Source organism: Macaca nemestrina, chromosome 13 (assembly GCF_043159975.1).
Source record: "Macaca nemestrina isolate mMacNem1 chromosome 13, mMacNem.hap1, whole genome shotgun sequence".
Classification (NCBI taxonomy): domain Eukaryota; kingdom Metazoa; phylum Chordata; class Mammalia; order Primates; family Cercopithecidae; genus Macaca; species Macaca nemestrina.
Genome location: NC_092137.1, coordinates 26,634,962 through 26,650,427, shown reverse-complemented (window position 1 = coordinate 26,650,427; position 15,466 = coordinate 26,634,962). Strand labels below are relative to the sequence as shown.

The following is a 15,466-nucleotide window of genomic DNA, read 5'->3' as shown; positions in this document are numbered from 1 at the left end:
CTTATTTGTAGGGTATCGTCAGACTCTACAGGCTCATCCTGGTGGATCTGTGGGCAACAGATCACTGGGATTGATGGGCCGGTACTCTGTGGTTCAGCCTATGAGGCTCTTCAAACAGTGTAGAGATAAGAAGATGGATGGCCCCTGAGGCCCACATCCCTGGGCTTGAGTGTTACTTCCACTACTTTCTAGCCACATGACTTTGAGACAGTCGCTTAACTTCTCTCTCTCTCTCTTTTAGACAGTGTCTTGCTCTGTCCCCCAGGCTGGAGTACAGTGGCACAATCATGGCTCACCACAGCCTCGACCTCCTGGGCTCTAGTGATCCTCCCACATTAGCCTCCCAAGTAACTGGGACTACAGGTGTGCACTACCACACCCAGCTAATTAAAAAAAATGCTGTAGAGGGATCTCACTATGTTCCCCAGGCTGGTCTCAAGCACCTGGGCTCAAGTAATCCTCCTGCCTTGGCCTCCCAAAGTGCTGGGATTATAAGCATGAGTCACCATGGCCAGCGGACTCCTCTTTAACTATATTGTCTCACTGTAACATGGGAATCATGACAGTAGCTTTGTAACTGGCATGCTGTACATGTTCAAAAAGTTAGTGCTTAAGATAGTGCCTGGCACACACGTTGGCCATCAAATGACTACCCTTCTGGCCAAATCAATACTGTTTTGGCACCACCTTCCCCCACCCCCTTGCCACTGCATGCCTGAGTGATCCAGAACAACTTGTGGTTTCTCAAACACTCCAGGTCTTCCCATGCCAGAGTACCTTTGCTCATGCTGTCTCTTCCTGGGATACACACTTCCCACTGTTCTCCCTAGAAAAATCTTAGTCATCCTTCAAGTCTCAGCTCGAATGCTGCCTCTGTGTCTGTGAAGACTTTCTGGACTCTTCCAGGACATCCTAGGGGCTCTCTCTGGAACTTCTGTGTTGGGTACTGAGGCAATAATCTGATTGCGTTGGAACTACCTGCTCACCAGTCTGTGTGCCTTCAAGCTTCAGGCCTATTCCTAAGCCATTTAGCCAGCCCCCAATACAAATGGGCCTTGGTGAAGATCCAATATTGTAGAGACATAAATTCTCCCAAAATTAATCTATAAATTCAGTAAAATCCCAATAAAAACTTAACAAGAGTTCTAAAAATGTAACTTTACAAGCTAATTCTAAAAGTCATCTTAGAAGAAAAAAATGCACAAGAATAGCCAAACAAATTTTGACACAGCAAGAACAATGAGGAAGAAACAGCCCTTCCACATACAAATATTTACTATAAAGTGATGAATGCAGGTGTAATTCAATCAATGGGACAGTAAAGAAACAGAGACATGGCAATGTAGTGTATGCTAAAGGGGCATTTTATTTTATTTTATTTTATTTTATTTTTTTTTTTTGAGACGGAGTCTCACGCTGTTGCCCAGGCTGGAGTGCAGTGGCGCGATCTCGGCTCACTGCAAGCTCCGCCTCCTGGGTTCACGCCATTCTCCTGCCTCAGCCTCCTGAGTAGCTAGGACTACAGGCGCCCGCCACCGCGCCCGGCTAATTTTTTGTATTTTTAGTAGAGACGGGGTTTCACTGTGGTCTCGATCTCCTGACCTTGTGATCCGCCCGCCTCGGCCTCCCAAAGTGCTGGGATTACAGGCTTGAGCCACCGCGCCCGGCCTTTAAAGGGGCATTTTAAAACCAGTACAAAAAGACTGGCTATTCAAAAATGGTTTGGGAGCAATAGTTTGGGGACAATAGATTTCCCACTTGGGAAAAAATTAACTTAGATAGTATATTGGTGATGACTTTGCTTCCTGCAAAGAGAATTTATTCTAAATATTTTAATCAGAAAGGAATTTATGGAAGGTACATATAGCAGCCAGGAATGTAGGAGGTATTGAAGAAAAAGACTTCAGATTGAGCTTACCAGAACAACTTCCAAAGCCACAGTGCAGAACTGAGCCACTGATGGAGATGATGTCTGCTACAATCTGGAAGCTGCCAGATAGTAGGAAGTTTTTGCCATGGATGCTGTTCTGAGACCATACTGCCTCTAACCAGGATCTGTGCTAGTAAAATGGAGGTGGTGCTACCTTTCTCTCCAAATAACTTGAAGCTTCATGAGAGTTGTATCTGCTTAGGTCCCCTAGGAAGCAGACATCAAGATAGAGTTTAAGAGGGTAAGAGATGTGTTGTGATAATGCCCATGCAAGGTAAAGCGGGGATGGAGCAGGAATAGTAGGGAAAGTCTTCTGATTGTGACACAGTTATGACACCTATGAAAGGAAAGAGAGAAGGAAGAAGGGTTGGCCAGAAAAAGCCTCAGACTATGGTGCAGCTCTGAGGAAAGTCTTGGCTACCACAAAGATTGACCATAAAGAAGTATCTTGGTGGGAAGAATTGGCTATGCCCTAGTTTCCTCTCTGTGCTCAGTCATTGGCTTGGAGCTATGATGAATCCCGAAGACATCCAGCTGGGGGACTCTTCATTACACTTGGAATCCTAGCATGAGGGGAATCTCTGCAATACAGGAGGAAACACCAGAAGTGCACTGATATGAATTTTGAGAAAACCATGTAGTATCTATCTGCCACAGAACCCTACCTCACACCACGTACAAAATAATTTTCAGATGGATTAAAGAGGCATAGATAAAAAACAAACCCATACAATTATTAAAAGAAAATAAAAAACATATAGGGATGTACTTCTATAACCCTGGAGTAGGAAAGGCCTTTTTAAGCAAGGCACAAAAGGCCAGGCGCAGTGGCTCACGCCTGTAATCCCAGCACTTTGGGAGGCTGAGGTGGGCAGATAACTAGGTCAGGAGATTGAGACCATCCTGGCTAACACAGTGAAACGCCATCTCTACTAAAAATACAAAAAATTAGCCAGGCGTGGTGGCGGGTGCCTGTAGTCCCAGCTACTCGGGCTGAGGTAGGAGAATGGCATGAACCCGGGAGGCAGAGCTTGCAGTGAGCCGAGATTGCACCACTGCACTCTAGCCTGGGTGACAGAGCGAGACTCCGTCTCAAAAAAAAAAAAAAAAAAAAAAAAAGTCACAAAATCTAGAAAATATACAGACATTTTAAATTAGTTTTTATTGCTTTCCACATTTTAAGAAAGTAATTGGTACTAACATACTTAATGGCGAGAAACTAAATGCTTTCCCCCTAAGATTGGGAACAAGACAAGAATGTTGCTTTTCTCCAGTCCTATTCAACATTGTCCTGAAAGACATAGCTAATGCAATAGGACAAGAAAAGGAAATTAAAGGTATACAGAATGGAAAGAAAGAAAATAGTTTTGTTTGCAGTTAACGTGATTATGTATGTAGAAAATTTCAAAGAATCAACAAAAAACTCCCAGAACTAATAAATAATTGCAAGGGGCAGCATACAAGGTTAATATATAAAAGCCAATTGCTTTCCTGTATACCAGCGATTAACAACTGGAATTTAACATTAAAAACACAATGCCATTTACATTAGAGCCAGAAAGAAGGAAAGACAGAAAAAAAGAAAGAGAAGGAATGAAGGAAGGAAGGAAGGAAGAGAGGGAGGAAAGGAGGGAGGAGAGGGAAGTAAGACAGGCTGACTTAGGCATAAATCTAACAAAATATATACAGGATCTGTATAAAGAAAACTACAAAACTCTGAGGAAAGAAAACTCAGGTAAATAAATGGAGAAATTGTCCATGTTCATCAACAGGAGACTCAATATTATTAAGATATCAGTTTCTCCCAACTTAACCTATAAATCCAACACAGTCCCAATAAAAATCTCAGCAAGTTATTTTGTGGATTTCAACAAATTGATTTAAAAATTTATATAGAGAGGCAAAGACCCAGAATAGCCAACACAATACTGAAGGAGGACAAAGTCAGAGGACTGACACTACCTAACTTTAAGATACTGTAAAGCTACGGTAATCAAGATAGTATGGTACTGGTGAAAGAATAGACACATAGATCAATGGAACAGAATAGAGAGCCTAGAAATAGACTAACACAAATATAGCCAATTAGGCTTTGACAAAGGAGCAAAGGTAATTTAATGGAGAAAAGGTAGTCTTTACAACAAATAGTGTTGGAACAATTAGGCACACATGCAAAATCAATGACTCTAGACATGGACCTTATACCCTTCACAAAAATTACTTTAAAATGGATCATAGACCTAACCAAATTTCAAAACCACAAAGTTTTTAGAAGATAACATGGGAGAAAATCTAGGTGACCTTGGGTTTGGTGAGGATGTTTTAGATATAACACAAAAAAACATGATTCATGAAAGAAAAAATTGCTAAGCTGTACTTCATTAAAATTAAAAATTTCCACTCTGTGAACGACACTGTTAAGAGAATGAAAGACAAGCCACAGAGTGGGAGAAAATGTTTACAAAACACATATCTGATAAAATACTTTAATCCAAAATACAAAAAATACTTAAAACCCATTATTATTATTATTATTTTTTTGAGACAGCATCTCACTCTGTTGCCCAGGCTAGAGTGCAGTGGTGCAATCTCGGCTCACAGCAAAGTCTACCTCCTGGGTTCATGCCATTCTCCTGCCTCAGCCTCCCAAGTAGCTGGGACTACAGGCGCCTGCCACCACACCTGGCTAACTTTTTGTATTTGTAGTGGAGACGGGGTTTCACTGTGTTAGCCAGGATGGTCTCAATCTCCTGACCTCGTGATCTGCCCGCCTTGGTCTCCCAAAGTGTTGGGATTACAGGCGTGAGCCACCACACTCGGCCAAAACCCAATTTTAAAAGGTCAGAATAAGCACCTAAATTGAATAAGCACCTAAATAAAGAAGACACACAGGTGGCAAATAAGCATACGAAAATATGTCCAACATCATATGCCACTAGGGACTTGCGAATTAAAACAACAATGACCTACTGTTATACACCTAAGATGGCTAAAACCCAAAACACTGACAACACCAAATGCTGGTTAGGACATGGAGCAACAGGAACTCTCATTTCTTGTCAGTGAGAATGTAAATGGTATGGCCACTTTTTTTTTTTTTTTTTTTTTGACAGTCTCTCTCTGTCACCCAGGCTAGAGTGTAGTGGCCTGATTTCGGCTCACTGCAACCTCTGCCTCCCAGGTTCAAGCAATTCTCATGCCTCAGCCTCCTGAGTACCTGGGACTACAGGCATGCACCACCACACCCAACTAATATTTTGTATTTCAAAGGGCCACTTTGAAAGATAGTTGAGCAATTTCTTACAAAGGTAAACATAGGCTTACCATACAATCCTGCAACTGTGCTCCTAGGTGTTTACCAAAATGAGTTAAAACCTTTGTCCATGCAAAAACCTGCACATGAATGTTTGTGGCAGCTTTGTTTGTAATTACCAGTAGTTGGAAACAACCAAGATATTATTCTTCAATAGATAAACGGATAAACAAACTGTGGCACATCAGTGCAATGGAATATGATTCATCGTTAAAAAGATAGGAGCTGTCAAGCCATGGAAAGACATAGAAGAACTTTAAATGTGGATTGCTAAGTGCAAAAAGCCAGTCTGAAAAGGGTACGTGGTGTTTGATTCCAATGATATGACACTTTGGAAAGGGCAAACTATAGAAACAGTAAAAAGATCAGTAGTTTCTAGAGATACGGGGAGAGTGAGAAGAATGAATAGGGGGAGTACAAAACATTTTTAAGGTGACAAACTATTCTGTATAATACTGTTATGGTGGATATAGGGCATTATGTCTTTGTCATTACCCATAAAATTGTACAATACAGAGAATGAACCTTAATGTAAACTACTGACTTTAGTTAATAAAAATGTATCAATATTTGTTAATTAATGGTAACAAATACCACACTAACGCAAGGTGATGATAATAGGAGTGTGTGCATGCATGGGGTTGGGGAGTGTGCAGGGGATGTACGAGAACTCTGTATTTTTTACTCAATGTTTCTGTAAACTTCATACTATTCTAAAAATATGTCTATTAAAATGTTTTAAAGTAATTAATATACTTGGAGAAAAGTTCAGCCGCAAATATAACAGACAATAGGGCAACCACACATTCTAGTTTTCTCAGGACTCTTCTAGTTTATACTTGTTGTCCTGGTGTTCCATCTGGCTTAGGATTTGTCACTCTCGAAGTGTGTCGCTTTGAATGATAACTTATATAATCACCCTAGACATAGGTTGTTATTTATTTTTTATGTTTTATTTTTCTTTTGAGATGGAGGAATCTCCCCTGTCGCCCAGGCTGGAGTGCAATGGCACAGTGGTGTGATCTTGGCTCACGGCAACCTCTGCCTCCCATGTTCAAGTGATTCCCCTGCCTCAGCCTCCTGAGTAGCTGGGATTACAGGTGTGTGCCACCACGCCTGGTTAATTTTTTTTTTTTTTTTTTTGTATTTTTAGTAGAGATAGGGTTTCACCGTATTAGCCAGGATGATCTTGATCCCCTGACCTCATGATCCGCCCGCCTCGGCTTCCCAAAGTGCTGGGATTAAAGGCGTGAGCCACCATGCCTGGCACGTTGTTATTGTTAACATATAAAAAGCTCTTATAAAGTAATAAGGTAGTCCAGAAGAAAAATGGGCAATGTATATGGACAGGTGTATTAGTTTGCTTCCATAACCTAAAATCCCACAGATTAGGTGGCTTAAACAACAGGAATTTATTTTCTCACAGCTCTGGAGACTGCAAGTGCAAGATCAAGATGTTGGCAGGTTTGGTTTTTTCTGAGCCCTCTCTCTTTGGTGTGCAAATGGCTGCCTTCTTGCTGTGTCTTTCCTCAGTGTGTGCTCAAGTCTGTGTCCTAACCTCTTCTTATAAGAACACCAGTCATATTGCATTAGGGCCTACCCATATGACTCATTTTACATTAATTCCCTATTTAAAGGCCCTATCTTGGCCGGGCATGGCGGCTCACACCTGCAGTCCCAGCACTTTAGGAGGCTGAGGTGGGTGGATCACCTGAGGTCGGGAGTTCAAGACTAGCCTGGCCAACATGGTGAAATCCAGTCTCTACTAAAAATACACAAATTAGCTGGGGGTGGTAGCATGTCTGCAATCCCAGCTACTCTGGAGGCTGAGGCACAAGAATCGCTTAAACTGGGGAGGCAGAGGTTGCAGTGAGTCAAGATTGCGCCATTGCACTCCAACCTGGGCAACAAGAGTGAAACTCTGTCTCAATAATAAAAATAGAAATTAAAAAAATAAAATAAAAATAAAGGTCCTATCTTCAAATACAGTTATATTATGAGAAGCTGGGGATAAGGACTTCAACCTACACTTTTTTTTTTCTATAATTTTCATACAAAATTGTCAGTAAAGAATATTTTAGGCCAGGTGCGATGGCTCATGCCTGTAATTCCAGCACTTTGGGAGGCTGAGGCAGGCGGATCACAAGGTCAGGAGATCAAGACCATCCTGGCTAACACAGTGAAACCCCTTCTCTACTAAAAAATACAAAAAAGAAGCCAGGCGTGGTGGCAGGCACCTGTAGTCCCAGCTCCTCGGGAGGCTGAGGCAGGAGAATGGCGTGAACCCGGGAGGCGGAGCTTGCAGTGAGCCGAGATCGCGCCACTGCACTCCAACCTGGGTGACAGAGTAAGATTCCATCTCAAAAAACAAAAACAAAAACAAAAAAGAATATTTTAATGGTAGATTGGTGGTACACTGCTTAACTACTAACAGCAAACTGTAACCACCCCAGATACATCAGACACATGGTACATTTCTTCATGATTCAATCTGCTGAACTATACAATCATCACAGTATCAGCATACAAATTTTGAGGAGACATAATTCAGCCCACAATGATAGGCAATTCACAGAAAAAGTACAAATGGTGAATAGATATATGGAAATATGTTTAATATCACCAGAAGCACACAAATTAAACAGTAATGACAGCCCCTCCTCCAATAGAATAAGGAAAGAGAAGGAGAGAGAGAGAGAAAGAGAGAAAGAGAGAGAGAAAAGAAAAAGAAAGAAAAGAAAGAAAGAAAGAAAGAAAAAAGAAAGAAAGAGAAAGAAAGAAAATATTCTGTCTAAGGTTGGCAAGGATGTAGGAAAATGCTGTTACTGAGAAGAACAGATACATCTTTTTTGGAAGTGAACTTAACAGCACCCATCAAAATGAATATATGCGTATCTTTTGACCCAGAAATTTCACTTTTGAGATTTGATCCTACAGAAATACTTCCAGAGGCTCAAAGAGGCATGGCTGGGCATGGTGACTCATGCCTGTGATCCCAGCAGTTTAAGAGACCAAAGCAGGAGGATTGCTTGAGGCCAGGAGTTTGAGACCAGTCTGGTAAACATGGTGAAATCCTGTCTCTATAGAAAATACAAAAATTAGCTGGGCATTGTGGCATGCACTTGTAATCTCAGCTACTTGGGTGGCTGAGGTGGGGGGATCGCTTGAGCCTAAGAGGCAAAGGTTGCAGTGAGCTGAGATCACACCACTGCACCCCAGCCTGGGTGACAGAGTGAGAACTTGTCTCAAAAAACAAAACAAACAAACAAACAAAAAACAAAGAGGCATGAATAAATGTGTTAATTACAGTATTTCTCCTAACAATAAAAATTTGAAAAAATATTTAAGTTTCTATTGATAGGTAAATAAGCTATGGTACATCCATACTGTGGAATACTAGACTAAGGTTAAAAACAATAAGGTAGATCTATGATAAATAGATATTATGTGATATCTGAGAAATAAAGTAAACCTAAGATCAGTGGAATCATGAAACATATTAAGTAACTCAAAAAGAGGAAATAAAGAACAAAGAAGAAATGGGATAACTAGAATACAAATAGCAAAATGGTAGATTCAAACTCAACCATATCAACAATCACTTTAAATGTAAATGATCTAAACACCCCAATTAAAAGGCATAGATTGTCAGGTTGTATTTTTTTAAAATCATGATCCAACCATAAACTGCCTATAAGAAATCCACTTTAAATATAGTCATAAATAGGTCAAAAGAGAAAAATTATATAAAGGTATGTCCTGCAAATATTAATCAAAAGAAAGCTGGAGTGGCTACAAAGCAGATTTCAGACTAAAAAATATTTCCAAGGATAAAGAAGTTTATTTCATAGTAACAAAAGGATCCATTTATCAACAAGATATAGTAATCCTAAATGTACATGCACCTAATAAGAAAGCTGACTCAAAATACATGAAGCAAAATGAGACAGAAATGCAAGGAAAAAGAGACAACTGCACAATTATAGCTAGAGATTGCAAATTTTCTTGTTCTTATTTTATAATTTTCTATTTTTGTTATATGGGAACCTCCTTTATCTCTTTCATCTCTTAATCAAACTTAAGGCCCTTTTCAGATCACTTTTTTGTCTCTAGTTCCATTGATGTTAGTTATCCTATTTGCTGAGTCAGTAGAGTGTCTATCTTGGCATTGAACTTTCCCATCTGTTTTGTAATTTTTGTGTGTGAGCTCAACTTCAATAGGTGTTGTTTTTTCACAGGAATCCTGTAAGTGCCTTGACTTATTAAGGACTTTTTATGGGGTTATCTCACTATTCTCCTACTCTTTTGGTGGTTTGCCCTTTCTGTCCCCTCTGTGGTTACAGGTTTCTGCTTCATTTCTGGTACCTGGAAATCTTCTTTTTCTTGCTATAGAGCTTAGCTATGTTTTAAACTGAAGTTTTATATAAAATGTAATAAAACATTACAATTATATAACATTTCACTGTTTGGAACAGGTTTAGGAAACTCCCATGTCGGATTAAATTTTAGTTTTGATTAGATGTCTTAATAGGTTTCCTACAACAAAATCTTGAAGTCAACCTTCACCTTCTCTCTCTCCTTGTTGTCCTTTGTTCTGGATTTTAAAAGTTACTTTACAGTTAATTGAGGTTTTTCTTTTTTGTAACTGAGTAAAAAATGACATTTTAGGAATATAAACTGTGTCTGCCTTTTCAGGTGGAGACTACAGTTTGCTTTGTGGAAGATGTTCTTTGTTTTGGAATGCACTACTAGAGTTGACCCTTTGAGCTATGCTAATATAAAACAGCCAGGGTCTACCTATCATTCTTGGGGAGTATAGGAAAGCACTGATGGGCCTCTAAAGGTGATTACTGAGTCTGAGATGTTAATACCCTTTAGTAATATACATTTAATGAATTTGCTGAATTATGTCTCTGAGGATTATTTTATTTAGAGCACCACCATCTCCTAATTTGGAATGAGACTATCTCATGCCTGAAATTGATGTGTCCTCGCAACGTTGTGTGTTACTCTGGGATCAGTTGTTTGCACAAGATAAGGAGTTAGTTGCGGTGGAGAAGAATGTGGGAGAGAAGGGCTCACTTCTTCAGCTCAGGCTGGAGAAAAAGTGCAAATGAGCCCGACGGGGCTCTGCATGGTCCATCCTGGACCTGGGAGTCGATGTCCCACTGAGTTGCTATTTTAACCTGCCCATCTCAGCTTTGGGGAAATATCCTAGCCAGTATTTTATTATTATTATTTTTTATATCCCTATTATCAGTAATGCAAGAAAGCGGCTAATTCTGGGGCAGGAAAGAGGGCTTGGGAGGCAGATCTTAGATGTGAGTGAGAGGAAAAAAACACTTCCTGGGGCTGAGGAGGTGGAGAGAGTTGCTTAGACCTGGACTCCAAGGAAGGGGATAGTTGGGATAGGCCTGGTGATGGGAGGAAATTTGTCCTTCCAGCTCCAGGCAGCTGATGGGTGAGGTGGGGAGGGGGGCTGTGAAGGACTTTGTGGGTTTGTGTTTTTTTTCTGAGATGGAGTCTCACTCTGTCGCCTAGGCTGGAGTGCAATGGCACGATCTCGGCTCACTGTAACCTCCACCTCCCAGGTTCAAGAGATTTTCTTGCCTCAGCCTCCCAAGTAGCTGGGATTACAGGCATGTGCCACCATGCCTAGCTAATTCTTGTATTTTTAGTAGAGACGGGATTTTGCCATGTTGCTCAGGCTGGTCTTGAAAACCTGACCTTAAGTCATCTGCCCGTCTCGGCCTCCCAAAGTGCTGGGATTACAGGCATGAGCCACTGCACCTGGCCATGGCTTTGAAGTTAGCTCTGGACTAGGTGCTCTCAGCAGAACCACTTCTAAGAACAGTTATAGGTTGCACTCTGGTGTGTACTTCCCTTTTCCCCCTAAGATTTCAGGAAATTTTGTTAATTTGCCTTTGGGTGTGCTGTAGAATTAGGAGAAAGCCTGGCACATGGGAGGACGGAGTGAGGCCTGACTGGCTCTGGGTGGGATGTGCCAGGGACCGGGGCGGGGGTGTGGGCAGAGAGTGGTTGGAGGTGAAGCTGAGCAGGGCGCCAGGGCCAGAGCCTGGAGGGCTTTGCATGCCATTTGAAGGAAGCTGACCTTACCTTGTAGGGCCCTGAAGGATATTAAGCTAGATGGTGATGTGATCAAACTTGCATGACAGAGAAACACCCCGGGATTTCTCATGAATGTACAGACAGCTGCAGTGGACATCTGCTGTTTTTATCTGCCCAGCACCTCTTCCACCCCTGCAGCAGTAACGGAACCCCTCTTTCCTGTGGCGAACCTTTTTCATGTGATTTGGGCAGAGCTGACTGCAGTCTTCTCAAAACCAGGGAGTGTGCTCATGACCCGGCCAGGCCAACAGGAATACCGGATCGGGCAGTGGGTACTGTTTCAGGTACAGAGCTGTGATTCGTCTGGGCCTAGCAGTTTCCCAACAGAGTTTCTAGGGGAAACCGATTCATTCTGGTAGGGTCTCTAAGCTGATAGGATAAGAATCCAGTTCTACGGGTGACCAAGAAGGCTTCCTGCCACTTGGAGAGAAAATATTTGATAGATGGCATGAGACAGAGCCCCAGCGATTTAGTCTGAGGCACAAGATCCAGCCATAGATAATGCCAAGTAGAAACAGTCAGGTGAAGGAGAGAGAAACTTAGAGAACCCTGAGGACATTGTTGAGCTACTGGATCCAGCCATTCCTGAAGCTTACTGACTTGCCCTTTTACATAAGCCAATAGATTTTTTTTTTGCTTAACTTACTTGGTTGGATTTTTCTCACTTAGGAGCGAGAGTCCTCACTAATAATTGCATGTTCTTCCCAATTGGCTCTTCCCTCAACTCAATATCCCAAATTTGGCTGAGCGCAGTGGCTCACACCTGTAATTCCAGCACTTTGGGAGGCCGAGGCGGGCGGATCACGAGGTCAAGAGATCAAGACCATCTTGGTCAACATGGTGAAACCCCATCTCTACTAAAAATACAAAAATTAGCCGGGCATAGTGGTGTGCGCCTATAATCCCAGCTATTCAGGAGGCTGAGGCAGGAGAATCGCTTGAACCCAGGAGGCAGAAGTTGCAGTGAGCCAAGATCGTGCCACTGCATTCCAGCTTGGCAACAGATCGAGGCTCTGTCTAAAAAAAAAAAAAAAATCCCAAATTCATTTTACTTCTGAGATGGTTTCTAGATCCCCCTCCTCCCTGGTCATCCTCCTCTGGATGGAGATGCCCACACCAGTTCCCTGAGGAAACCTGCTTTCTAAGGATTGTATTGCAGTAAGGTATATGATGGACTCTTCTCTGAAGAAATCGAGATATAAAGTTGATACCTGTGGGTTGGATGTTGGTGAGGCCTTTTGAGGGCACCCTGGTCAGGGCCATGCATGATTTGAAGTAGCTACATTTTTTTAATTTTAATTTTTATTTCAATAGTTCTTGGGGTATGATTGGTTTGTGGTTACAAGGACAAATTCTTTAGTGGTGATTTCTGAGATTTTAGTGCACTCATCACCTCAGCAGTATACATTGTACCCAATTTGTATTCTTTTTTCCCTTGTCCCCCTCCCAAGAAGTAGCTACACTTTTAAAAAGAACAAAGCAGCCAGGCATGGTGGCTCACACCTGTAATTTCAGCACTTTTGGAGGCTGAGGCAGGAGGATCACTTGAGGCCAGGAGTTTAAGACCAGCCTGGGCAATATAGTGAGACTCCGTCTCTGTTTTTAAAAAGAAGAAGAAAAACAACAAAGCAACTTGTCTTGAACATGGGGATTTCTGAGGTCAGCACCTTGAGCAACCTGTTTCTAAGTGGTAGGGAAAGGAATGTGTCCTCATTTACAGCCAAAAGGATCCCAGGGTTGCCCTGAAATACTGAGGAAACCACTCAGTCATCTTAACTGGCTGCTAATGAGCTGATCCATAATTTAAAAGTGGCTTCAAAGCCACTTTTCTTGCTTTAAGAAGCAGCAAAAGGAAGGGGGCAGGGGAGACACAGAGTCAGACCTATCCTTATCTAAGCTGAGGTGGTTTGTGGGGGACCAGGGTGGAGGGGGTGTGGGGGGTGGATGCACACGTGTGTGTGAAGCAGGGAAGAGCATGCCTGTTTCCTGCCCAATCCTACAAGGGTTTCTATAATCCCCTTCGTGAAGGTGGCCTGAGGACCTGCCTTTGACAGAACAGACCTGGATTTAGACTCCTAGATGATGAATCTCCTCCTGCCCCTTAGCGACTGCCCTGAACCTCCCCAAGTTCTGCTCTTCTTCTTGCTGATCACTTAGTAAGTTACACACAAAACTAAGACCCAGGTGTCTGCCATTTGGGTGTTTATAAGTCCTGTGACCTTACGGGGCCACCTTGCTTTTCATCCAAGAGAAAATAGATCAAGCCCTCAACCCACAATAGAGGAAAACCCAAGGTTTCCTGCAAAAATTCTGGGGACTTGTTCCCAAACCCCTTTTACTCTGATATCCTGTTTCTACTAAAATCCAGTCCTCCCTCCCTCCCTTCCCTCCCTCCCTCCCCACTCCCTTCCTCCCCACTCCTCCCTTCCTTCCTTCCTTCCTTCCTTCCTTCCTTCCTTCCTTCCTTCCTTCCCTCCCTCCCTCCCTCCCTCCCTCCCTCCCTTCCTTCCCTCCTTCCTTCCTTCCCTCCCTCCCTCCCTCCCTCCCTCAGCTGCTATCATTTCTGCCTTGTATCAAGACAAATGTAAGACATAGATTATTTTCCTTGATTTCCTCCAAGTAGCTCTAGTGTAAGGCATATGAAACATGTTTTTCCTGTGTGTAATTGGGAGAGCTATGTTGCATTTTAGCACAGAAAACAACTTAAGGTTGATACTCCTCTGGCCATGTCCTCTACCCACCTCCCCGCTCCCATGAGCCATTTTGCCTCCTTGAGGCCCAGCCTCCACCAGACTCATTCCCTCTCTCTCTCTCTCTCTGTCTCTCTCTGTCACACACACACACACACACACACACACACACACACACACACACACACACACACAGCCAGACTCCCATAACATCCTTTTCCTCTCTCCTGTGGAGTAGTCAGCCCCCATCCCCCACCCCAGACTGCATCTGGGCCCATCTCTGTCTGCTCAGAAACCCACTAAGGACCAGCTTTGAAATTACTTTTTCCTTTAACACTACCAAATTATCCGTCATAACTCCTTTCCCTAGCAGCCTCTACAGGCATGTAAAAATGCATCATCCTTTTGATATGAATTATACCACCCCCTTAGAAGGCAGAAGAAGCTAGAATAATTTTGCTGCTTGTTTAAATAGCAGCTTTTTCTTTTCTGTTGCTCAAGTTTAACTATAGCCCAGAGATGCTTCCATCGGCCCCACCTGCCTTGTTGGATAAATCTTACCCCACCTGGCCCCATCCCGCACTTGTCAGCACCTCCCTAGCCACACCCTACCTCCCCAGTACATGAGACTTCTCAAAATAGCCCAGGCCCTTATGTCCCCATTCTCACTGCCTCCCAAGCTGGAGTATCAGCCATGGGGTACCTTGAGCCATAAGAAGTCCCTCTTTTCCCTCCTCCAGTGAGATCTTAGGGCCCTGCTGCTTGTCTGGGGTCAGTCTCCCATGCCACCCTGCCTCTGTGTGGCTGAGGGTCTCCCAGTGTGTGATTCAGACCCAGGGTCCCTAGCCCTGGCAAGTCCCCAGCACCTAGCGGAGCACCTGGCTCATGAGAAGCACTCCAGACACGTTCACCTGCCTCATCCAGAGCTGTACTGTGTCCTGGGTGCAGGGTGGAAGCAGTCAGACTGGAACTCAGTCTCTCAAGGGTTGCACAAACTACAGCCTGCTCCTTGGGCTGCCCCATGGTTTCTGAGCAGGCAGCCTGGGGAAGAAAAAGGAGCCCTGCTCTGAGAGGCGAGACACAGGCCAGTTCTGCTCTCAGCTCACTCCAAGTGCTGGACAACCTCCTTCCCCTACTTGGGCCTCTGTCTGTCATTGGAAAAAGGAGGGGCTGGATTCGATAAGGCCCAGAGATCTACAACGGAGTCCTGGGCAGGGGCTGATCTTACCTCTGGTAGGAGTTCACTATGGTGCCTGGAGCTGGGCAGCCTGCGAGGGCAGAGGCTGTGCTGCCCCAGCTGGAGGGATGAAGGCTGCACCAGCTCCTGGCCTGGGGTGTCCTGGATGGTGACGCCCTGAGGAATGGAGGGAGGTCAGTGTGGCTGGGGCACAGTGGGTGAGGCAG

At 43.4% G+C, this 15,466-nt stretch overlaps 1 long non-coding RNA gene and 1 other non-coding gene across 2 annotated transcripts in view; one reads left to right on the top strand and one right to left on the bottom strand.

Moving 5' to 3' along the window:
- LOC139357795 (uncharacterized) overlaps positions 1–15,466 on the top strand; it is a 45,735-nt gene that overhangs the window by 21,873 nt on the left and 8,396 nt on the right. The window lies entirely within an intron of this gene.
- Positions 7,695–7,762, bottom strand: LOC112426371 (small nucleolar RNA SNORD77). Its single transcript, XR_003017658.1, has one exon. It is a non-coding gene; the product is annotated as a small nucleolar RNA SNORD77 (small nucleolar RNA).